At 36.8% G+C, this 10,865-nt stretch overlaps 1 pseudogene; it reads left to right on the top strand.

The window, feature by feature from the left end:
- Window positions 1-258: 258 nt before the first annotated feature.
- On the top strand, window positions 259-358 carry LOC127109306 (uncharacterized; annotated as a pseudogene).
- The last annotated feature ends 10,507 nt before the right edge of the window (window positions 359-10,865 follow it).

Genomic DNA, 10,865 nt, shown 5'->3' with positions numbered 1-10,865 from the left:
TTCTGGACCAAAGCATCCACTTTTGCATTGACGTGATCAAGGTTACTTATCTCGTACATGCCAGTTTTCGGTTGAGGTTTTTCCACCGTTGTTCGTTCGGTTCCCCACTGATAGTGATTTTGGGCCATGCTCTCGATAAGCTGGTAAGCATCAGCATAAGGTTTGTTCATTAGTGCACCACCTGCAGCGGCGTCTATTGTTAACCTTGTATTGTATAAGAGACCATTATAAAATGTGTGAATTACTAACCAGTCTTCCAAACCATGGTGTGGGCAAAGTCTCATCATGTCTTTGTATCTTTCCCATGCTTCGAAAAGAGACTCGTTGTCTTTTTGTTTAAATCCGTTTATCTGGGCTCTTAACATAGCTGTTTTGCTTGGCGGAAAATATCGGGCAAGAAAAACTTTCTTCAACTCGTTCCATGTGGTGACTGAGTTGGAAGGAAGAGATTGAAGCCATCTTCTAGCGCTATCTCTTAATGAGAAAGGAAAAAGACGAAGTCGAATTGCCTCTGAAGTGGCACCATTAGCTTTAACAGTATCAGCGTATTGGACAAATACGGATAAATGAAGGTTTGGATCTTCGGTAAGATTTCCAGAGAATTGGTTCTGTTGCACAGCCTGCAACAGCGAAGGTTTAAGTTCAAAGTTGTTTGCTTCGATTGCGGGCGGAGCAATACTTGAATGCGGTTCATCTTGCGATGGAGCGGCGTAATCTCTAAGAGCACGAGATGGTTCTGCCATCTCGGTTAAAGAAGGAAGATCTTTGAGATCAGGAAGGTCTATAGGAGGGAGATTGTTTTCAGCACGATATTCCCGAATTCGTCGTAAGACTCGGAGATATAGTTCGATATCGTTGATTCGTAAATAGAGCGGCTCGCCTTGAGAGCGAGTGCGTGGCATACAAATCAACGAAAGAAAGAATAGAAGAAAAAGAAACCTTAGTCTCTACAGCGTAACGGAAGAGTTACGATATCGATTGAATAAAAGTCCCCGGCAACGGCGCCAAAAACTTGATCGCTCGACTGTGTGAGTCGAGAATGGGATACAAACTGCAAGTGCACAGTTCTATCGCGTAGTTTTAAAAGATATCGATCCCACAGGGACTTATGAATCGATATACCGTTATCTAAGGTTACTACGTAAATCTAAGGTGAAAATGTTTGATTGTTTGGGGAAAAACTAAGAGCTAAAATAATATCTAGATTAAATATTAATGAAACGGATATCGGTATGTAGTTCGTCAAAACTAGGGAATCAAGTCTTTGTCGGTTTCTTGGTTTTAAAATGAATCGTTTCGGTTAACTTTATTGGTTAAAGGTTTTATCTCAAACTCTCGCTCTGTTGAATAAACCATGATTTTATATTAATGTAGCTGTCACTTATAATTAAGTCAAAAACCATATTTTGAAAACAATAAAGTTGCAGAAACTCCTTTTAAGAAAATACTGACCGTTTTAAACACCCTTATCTCAAACTCTCGCTCTGTTGACTTAGGTTATATAATCAAATCCAAATGCTTAACTCTCGTCCTCACATTCAATCTTTAAAAATACTTTTTGGAAAAGGTCAGAATTTAATTAACTCTAAAACTTGCTCTCGCCCTGATCTAGAATTAATGCCTAACTTACACTGTCCAGTTAAAATCTCAAACTCTCGCTCTATTGATTTTAACTTCTTTATGTCTTTTACTTTTGTAAAAAATCTTGTTACTAAACCTATAAGTTGAGACCGTAAAAAGATTGATTTTGATTTTAAGTTTAGATAGACCGACTCAGTCTTGATCTCTTATTCTGCTTACTTTACATACTGATACCTAGGCGAATTAGCCAGACATGCTAAATAAACAAGAATACATATCATGCATAAACAGACTCATTCCAGGCAGATAATATAGATGAATAATAAAACAAAATATTAAATAATGATTAAAGAACCTGAATGCGTAATACAATAGTCTTGAACACTCTACCACAAGCCGGTAGGATTTGTTCTTGGATTCTTCAATTAAACAGTAAATTAAATCAAGGAAATAAAACTGGAATATAACGTAAGGTTAAATCCGGTATAAAGTTGCACAATAGTTTCCGGTGTAGAAACTATTATGCGAAAAATATCTAAATGCTAAAAAGGGAAAGATAAATTGCAAGGGAAAAAGAATGTAAAGCTTGCAAAAGAAATAAATAAAATAAACAATGCTGGAAAAGAAAAATAAGCAAAAGCTAAAACAGGAGGTTTGAAAAGCTTCGGCAGAGTAGACGGCAAAAGAGGGGAGAGGAAGCGGAGCCCTTTTAGGTTTCTAATGTAGCTATTTATAGTAGTGCTTCTAACTGCTTTTTGTTTCCCACGAGTCTTCAGCATGGCTAAATACACGGCGTGGGCATAGGACACGAACTCTCTCAACGTCTCTTCAATTCTTCTGAGGGCGTGACTTGCGCCAAAAAGCTAGTGGAATGGTGTGACGCTCGTCACACCATGTGTGACGCTCGTCACAGGGGTGCTTTTAGTGTGACGCTCGTCACAACCCTTGTGACGCCCGTCACAGGCACAACGTGCGCTTTCTTTGGGCTGGGCTTGGTCTTTGATATTTGTTTCCTTTTTACTCCTTTCTACACCTCCTTTTCTTCCCTTTTTCACTTTTGCTTCAAAATGGATACCTGACATAAATAGCAAGGAAATACTGCATAATATCTGATAAAATGAGATAAACTAAAGTGAATGATAATATAATCTAATTGAATTAAGTCTTAAAATGTGATATAATTTCGTGTTATCAACAAGAAGAAGGAAACATCATAGTCCTGATGGTGGTTACTTGGAACAGTTCACTTCTGATCTAGGTAAGGAAGTGCATTAGCTAATGCACACTGTGGAGTCAAGAACAAGTGGCAGCGTTCTTGACATCATGGAAACAACTTTTCTTTAGGAAGTGGAATCCTTGGTATAGCTTAAGGGATAGTTTCTTACTGGTCCTTCTGAAGACTCATGCATCAGAGTGTCTGATGTCTTTGGAGAAGAAGCAGGGATTTATCAAGGTGTGAGCTTGGATGATTTAACTGCAAACCTGCAGGATGGAGGATGTTTACTCAGACTTGGTTCCACAATCAAGTCTATGAGAACATTGAACTCTTGTTCTGTGAAGGGAGGAAGTTCTTTCAAGTGGCAGAAGAAGGAGTTGAATTCAACAGCTAGATGTTAAAACACAATGTTGTGACATATGGTTCAACATCAGAATCTTAGTTGGTGAAGTGGCACATCAACTTGAGATAGAAGGGTCTACAGGGTTGTAGATTGGATACTTCAAAAAGATCGTTCTCGTTGCAGTTCTTTGGAGTTGCTGGATGGAGAGGATGTTACATCTTCATGTCTTGGAAAATCTAAGTTTTGTTCAACATGTAGCTTGAAGTTCAAGTCTCACTTGGAAGGTCAGAACATCTTTGGGAGAAGTCTGATAAACGTGGAGAGGTCAAAGAATGGAATTTGACTTTTTCATATGAGGATTCATGACGGAGGTAATCAACCAGTGGCATTTGGTCTATCTCAGAAGTGAGTTTGAAGAATCAAGACAATCAACTTATGGCAGCTAATTATTCTTGAGGAAGGTCTGAGACAAATTACCTTGAGCAGAAAAGGAGTAAGTTGAAGACAAAAGGAGGTGTTTTCTATTCATCTCTTGGAGCTTGTGGAAGGAGTTCTGAGCTATCTATGAAAGATTATCTCTTGTAATGGGATGAGAATGCATATGTCCCAATTTTTGTCTGGATCAAGCTCATGATTCAGTGATATCTGAAGAATATCAGATGGTGTTATGTTGTGAAGTGGTTTTCTGTTCTGGTTAGAAGAGAGATAGTCACATGGTGTGGATGTGTTAAGCCAAGAGGGTTGAACAGGGAGTGTGCTCTTGAAGACATGAAGATGCGTCTTATGTTTTCCATTCATCAAGTTGTCTGGGTTCTCTTTGAATCAGGAAGTATGTGAAGGCCCAACTTTGGGGTGTTGGATATGTTCATGTGTGATCTCCAAGTTTCAAGAGGAGAGTTGGTTGTTCATGACAGGGGGAGTTCTGTCTTTGCACTGCAAGTAATCATCAAGCTTGTGGTCTATGTGTTCTCAGATAACAAGGTATGAAACCTTGTTAGTTAGTCGGATGTTGTGGTGTGTATCAAGGCTAAGTGAGCAGAAGAATGTCTGACCGAATGTCATGACATTGCCTTAGACAATATTGTTATTTCCTTCTAAAACTCACAGTCATAAGGAAATATGGATGGGGTGTGTCTCATTATGTTATATTAGAATGAGCCTGTGTATTACAGTTGTGAGGAACAGGTGCTGGGGTTTCTGTTATTTGATGTATGCACAGATTTAGGGGGAGGAGAAGTACCCTTGTGCATGTGTGTATTACTAGTAGCCATAGCTAGTAATTGTTCTGTTTCTACTGCTGATTAAACTACTGTCAAGTTGTTTAACTACTAGTAGTTGTCCTTGTGAACAAAAAGGACAGAGTATTCACAAGATGTCATAAGTGATGTCTTAACATAAGATATCCTTTGTTCCTGCTGGAAGTTGTATAAGGATATGTGAATGTGTGGTGCCAGATGTCAAGCCACCACTGGAGGTGAGAAAGTGGTTTAGGAAATGGTGATAGGGAGAATACATGAAGAATGCAGACAAAAGCAGTGTCAAATGTTAAGACGTAGCTTGCAACGTGTCTAACAACATTTATGGAATAGTCTTGGAATTGTTGTTTCTGGAAAGAAACAGTCAAGAGCTATAAAAGGTATTCAAAGATAGTCCAGGATATTGGTGGTGATTCTCTGACTGATTCTCAGCAAATATTTATGGATCTTGACCAAGCATTTACTCCTACCGTTAATTCCTAAGCATGGTCTGGCCTATTTAAAGGAAGTATCAGCACTCCTCTTCTCACAAGAGCGACATTTCATTCTCTCTAAACCATGGGGTTTGTTAAGATCTGGGCATTCTGCTCCTGGATCTGGTTTTGTGAAGGTGTCACTTATAAATGTTTAGCTAAAAAGGGGGAGAGAAACATTGTCCTGAGGATGCACCAGAAGCAAGCAATATCTGGTGGCAAGGAGAAGATGGATTCAGACACAAAAGTCACTAACTGGGTATATCAGTTTATATCAGTTGTGTCTTGTGATTTGAGTTATGAAGACAGTTGTGTCTTATAATCTAAGTTACATTATCTATGTACTCAGCATTACATATTCTTCAGGAAGCCCTACTGTTGAGGGGAAGGGCTGTGATGGAGTTGAGCCTTGTACATCTTCTTCCGCATGTACACCAACAATGGTGGTGGTAATGGGGCTGTCATTGACAAAGAGGAAGTACAGACCCATATTGGGTTATTTGTTTTAGCTAAAATTTGCCAAAGGAGGAGATTGTTAGTACCTTAAGATTGGCATTAATTTTGTAAAACAAATAATGTAATCACCTCTGTTGTTTTAATATGTTGGGTTGAAGAAGTTCAACATCTGGACCAACATGTCATGTAAGATGTCACGACAACGAGACTGTGACATCTCATATGTGTATAAAACTGAATCAGTTAATTCTGGTTTGTGTTAAATGATTAATTAGGATATCTGGTGAATATCCTAACTCCTATGTGGAAATCTTGAAGATTCAATCAGAAGATTTGGTGAATATACAGTTTCCAAATATGGAGATCTTTTAGGAAATAAAAGATTGAAGACCTTGATTGTAGCAGAAGAATTCTGCCAGCTCTGTGACAGCAAAGGAAAAGCTTGCTGCGATTTCTGAAGGCCCAAATCCAGTTGGGTGGTTAGGTTATAAATAGAAGATTGTAACCTAGGTTTTGTAAGCCTCAAACAATGTAGAATTAGAGGTGTGTGTGAGGTAAACCTCCCAACCTATGGGAAGGTTACCAGGTGTTTCTCAGTGCTTGAAAGCATGAGATTGTTTATAACTCAAAGCCTGTAGGCAAGAGTGGTTATGATCTTGAACGAAGCTATGAAGCAAGTTCAAGTTGTTTAAACATTACATTGTAATTGTAGTGATAGGAATGGAAACTGGAGGTTTCTATCTAGGAGTTCCTAGGTATAGATTGCATTGGGTAGGGATTAAGTGAAGAGTTGTAAACGGGGGAGTTTAACTCTGAACTAATACTGCTAATAGTGGATCTTCTTCCTAGCTTGGTATGCCCCCAGAGTAGGTAATGTTGTACCGAACTGGGTTAACAATTACTGGTGTTTTTACCTTCTACACACTATATTTTGTCTGTTATAACTCAGTCTGGTTTTAGTCTATTTATGAAGGGAATAACAGACCTGACACATAGCCTGCAGTCTGAATGCCAAACAAAATGTTATGACATTCATCATTGACTGCTTATACTGATGTATAGACTGGTTGGTCTGTTACAGTTCAACCATCTGTAATGTTGGAACAGGTGATGTTCAAATCAATGTTGAGACATCATGCTGATAACTGGGCAGGATCAATAAACATAAGTGTTATGTTTGATCTCTACTGTGTCTTTGTACTAGATGGACAAAATTGGATGTTCTTCTGTCCATGGTGGTATAGTAGCAGATGTCGTGACATCTGTGAATGTGTGCATATTAGTACTGGGTTTTAATTTGTATAACTGTCTTGCTGTATTAGTAACAATGTTGGATCAGATGTCATGACTTCGAGTATAACATCTGAACTCTGACTACACCAGAATTTCATATATGGATCCCCATGATCTTCATTTATCATTTTGATCAAGAATTCATCAAGAGTTTAAAGCTTGTTTGCCTTAGAAACCCTAATTCATCTGGGTATCTTGTGTGACTTCCTCAGAAAGTTTCTTCAATATTTGATCAAATATTTCAAGGGATACTTCATATTACATCATCTTATACATATATGATCCTCCATGAGTCCCAAATATCAAGAGAACTTCAAGTTTGCAAGTTGGTTCATGGTGGTTGACTAGAGAAAGTCCACTGGTGAAAACCAGGGTTCCCTAGACCTTATCTCCTACACTTTTTGTCATATGAAAATTATTCTAAAATCAAAGTTACTCCTTATGAAATTTAAAAAAACTTTCATGTTAAGGTAAAGAGATGGTTTTTCTTGTAAAGTCATTTTTTATGGTGAAAGATTATAGGTCATTTTGTTTGAACCCTAGTTAGAAGGACAACTTCCAAGGACCATAACTTGCTCAATTTTGTATTATATGAAGGTCATTCAAGTTTCATGATCAAATTCAAGATTCCCTCTCCAACTTTTATTCTTTGAGTAACTTCAAATTCAACTTGCAAAGTCATGTGCTAAGAGGAAACATTATAGGTCATTTTGGGCCATTACCATTGAACATGAGATTTTCCTCAACTTCTAAAATGCACAACTCCTTCATGACATATCCAAATGAGGTCAAATTTATGACCATATTTAATAGGTTTGAAATAGATAAAACTTTGATGAAGGAACATTTTTCATTTTAATCCCATAGCAAAAGTTATTCAAGGTGGAAGAAAAGAACATTTGACTTGGGACTTAGAAAAATTTCAATTATGTTTGATTTCCCAAACATCCACCTCAAAATTCATCATTATCCAAGCTTCAAATGGAAAAGTGTACAACATTAAAGTTGTTCCCCTTGATCTCACCTTTGCAAAAAGTCCAAGATCACCTCATTTAGCCAATATTTGAGGGACTTACGCATGAGTTCTTCACAAGGTTCCATTTGGTAAGATTTATGTTCAACATTCATTTCCTTTATGCATGGCTATGTGACATAATTTTAGGTTGGATAACACATAATTATGGATAATTTGGCATCATTTGATGGGCCTATCACATGGCCATGCATCCATGCAAGTGAGATTTCTATTTTTGGCATTTTGAATGAAGTGTGTGGAAAGCAAATGCATAGCCTATAAATAAGACCCCTCATGCTCAGAATTGGGGACACCTTGACCAAGCTTTCAACCTTCAATCCTAACCCTCACCATTAGAGGATAAACTTGAAGATTTTCAATTGAAAATCGAGTTTCAATTTCACTTCAGTTTTGAAGTTGAAACTCCAAGAATCCAAGGCATTCCTTGATCCATTCCACTTCCTGCAAGCATCTGAAGTCAAGCCAAGGCCAATTGGAAGCAAGATTCAGGCTCCCTCGAAGGTGATTTTTCAGAAACTTCATCTCTTTGATTCTCTCTTAATTCTTCACCATTCTCTTTGATTTTTGGCTGGCTGAAGTCCTACCAATGTAGGAAACAAGATTGAGTTGCTTTGAGGTCAAATCGAAGCAACTTAGTTCATGATCCTCAAAATTCAAATCCCTGTATCTTTTCATATACTAGGAATTGGAGAAAATTGAGGCCAGATTTGAGCTCCTGGGCATTTTTCCTTTAAATCCATGTCCTTGTTTTCATTTGGGTGGTGGTTGATGGTGGACCAGTCTGGTGAGGTCCACTAGAGAAGAAGACCGGAGCCCTAGCTTTGGTGGTGTGTTGGCAGCTTTACATCCATCTGATCCGGGTCTAATGATCTAATCCTGGCCTTTGGTTTGAATTACCACACGTACATCACTTTGACTTGTGTTCACCATGGATAACGCGTGTGTGGCTTTCAGATCTTCCACCTCAATTAATGAGGGAGATCTGATGGCCCTTGTTTTTTCTAATTTCTTTTATTTTTTGAATTTTCATTTAATCCCTTTATTTTGTTTAATTCATATTAGTTTTATTTTTAATCCAAAAAATATGGGACTTTCACCAAAAATCATTAAATATTTTTCTCTTCCATATTCTGAATTAAAATTAGTTTTTGGATTAATTTTGATATTTTTCATGAATTAAATATTTTTATGCATATTTTTAATTGTTTAAAAATACTTCTGACGCTTGAAAAATAGTGACATTTTTTGTCTAAGGTCCTTTGACCTTGTTTGACCTAGGATAAATCCCTTGGACATTTATTTGGTCTTTTGAAGGGATTTCAGGTTTTGACGAAATTAAAATGTATTTTAATTCACTTTTAATTGATTAAATGCTTAAAATCCCTTGAGCCATTTTTATCGTCTTGTGATGTTTGACTTTCTGTTTGGGCCTTGGTCAAGGTTGATTTGACTTTTGTTGGATCAAAGTCGTTGGATTTATGGGATTGATGAAACGTACATTTCATCTCCCAAAATGAATGAATGGTTTTGATTTGAAGAAAGTCCTCCCTTGGTCAATTTGTCTTTCTATCTTCCCCTCCCTCTTCATCTTTATCCCTATTCATTCCCATTCCCTCATTTGACCAATGAAATCTCTAATGTCTTAAAGCTAATTGGTCCATTAATGACCTTGTGTCATATGAACCAATACAAGTATGACTAAGATAGATCCCTCCCTCTTGATCTTTTTCTTTTAGTGTGTGGTATGTTTTAGGAGTTTGGTTCTTCATACCAAATCTCTAACATGCATTAACACCTACATTTTTATTGCCCGACCTTAGATAGTTGTGACTTCTATATAAGTCCAATTATGATTGCTTAACATAGAGCTAAATTTGACCCTCAAGGAATATCGTTCTAGTAAGTGAGATTGTAAGTCTCCCATTCTTCATGGCATTGTGTGGATACTTGACCTTTTTTCCTTTCATGAGAGCTAGCAGAATACTTGTTGAATTATCCAAGTTGGAGCCCTTCTCATGGAAGATGTCTTGGTTTAAGGATTCATACTTATGAATGAATGGTTTAGTGTTCTCCAAAAAATGACTTAATCAATTAAAAATCACCACTAACATTTTACTAACTTTTAACTAACATTTGACTAACTCTTGTTAATATTGCTTTAATTTCAAGTCATTTACTTTATGCAATTTAAATTTCAGTCATTTATCATTCATTGTCATATAGATTTCATTTAACTTGTTTATGTTTATGTCATTTTCACTTTGCTCATTTGAGCCATATCTTGTTATTGTATATATTGGTTGTGCATTTTAGTTTTGTGTATGGTCTTAGGACCTTAAAATACCTAATAACAACAAAACCCCCTAAAAAAACATCTGGTGGATTATTGATCTTGATCTGGACTTTTGGACTTAGGATTAGGCAACATTCCCTATGCAAAAAGACTTGGCCAATGCCAACATTCTGAGACTGAGTTATTGTGAACTGAGCCTTCATCTGATACAAACCTTGAGATTTATTTGTACTCACCTGCTACTCTGTCTTTGTGCTTAATTGTTTTTTTGATCTTGTGTCTGATGCTTTCCTCAGAGTTGAGCAAGGAATATTTCATCTGTTACATGAGAAGACAAAGAATACTTCTAGCTATGGAATTTATTGCTTGGATGTGGCTATCTTTAATTGATGCCTTAATCTTCATGATGTCTGAATATTTCTCATTTGCTTATTTATTATTGCTTGATTAAAGTCCAAGGGAAAATGGGTTTCTATATGACATTCTTGTCTGTTGGCTTGCATCCCATTGGTTAGATCTTTTCAACTATTAACTTTTAATTTTGTGCTTAGGATAACCTCTTCATCTACTCCCCCTTCTTAAATTTAAAAATCTCTCCCCTTTTTCAAAACTTTCTTTGCTTGTGATTTCAAACTTAGACTTTGTTCTGATGATTAGAAACTTTGACCTTATGCCATTGAATTTTCAAACTCTTTTCTTAAATTAAGCTTGTAAATAAACTTAATCATATTGACTTAAAATTTCAAAAAGACAAAAAGAAATAACAACTTCATTCAAACTTGTGGCCCTTTATTCCTTTCTCATTAATCATTATGTTAAAAGCAATTCACCATCTTTAAAGTTTTTATCACGAACTACGAGGTTTTGATCCGTCATTTTTATGTTGGTACGTAGGCACAAGACCGAAGGTTTTGTCAA

The sequence above is a fragment of the Lathyrus oleraceus genome, chromosome 7, assembly GCF_024323335.1.
Source record: "Lathyrus oleraceus cultivar Zhongwan6 chromosome 7, CAAS_Psat_ZW6_1.0, whole genome shotgun sequence".
NCBI lineage: Eukaryota > Viridiplantae > Streptophyta > Magnoliopsida > Fabales > Fabaceae > Lathyrus > Lathyrus oleraceus.
The sequence above is the reverse complement of the archived record's forward strand: the minus strand, read 5'-3'. Positions and strand labels throughout refer to the sequence as shown.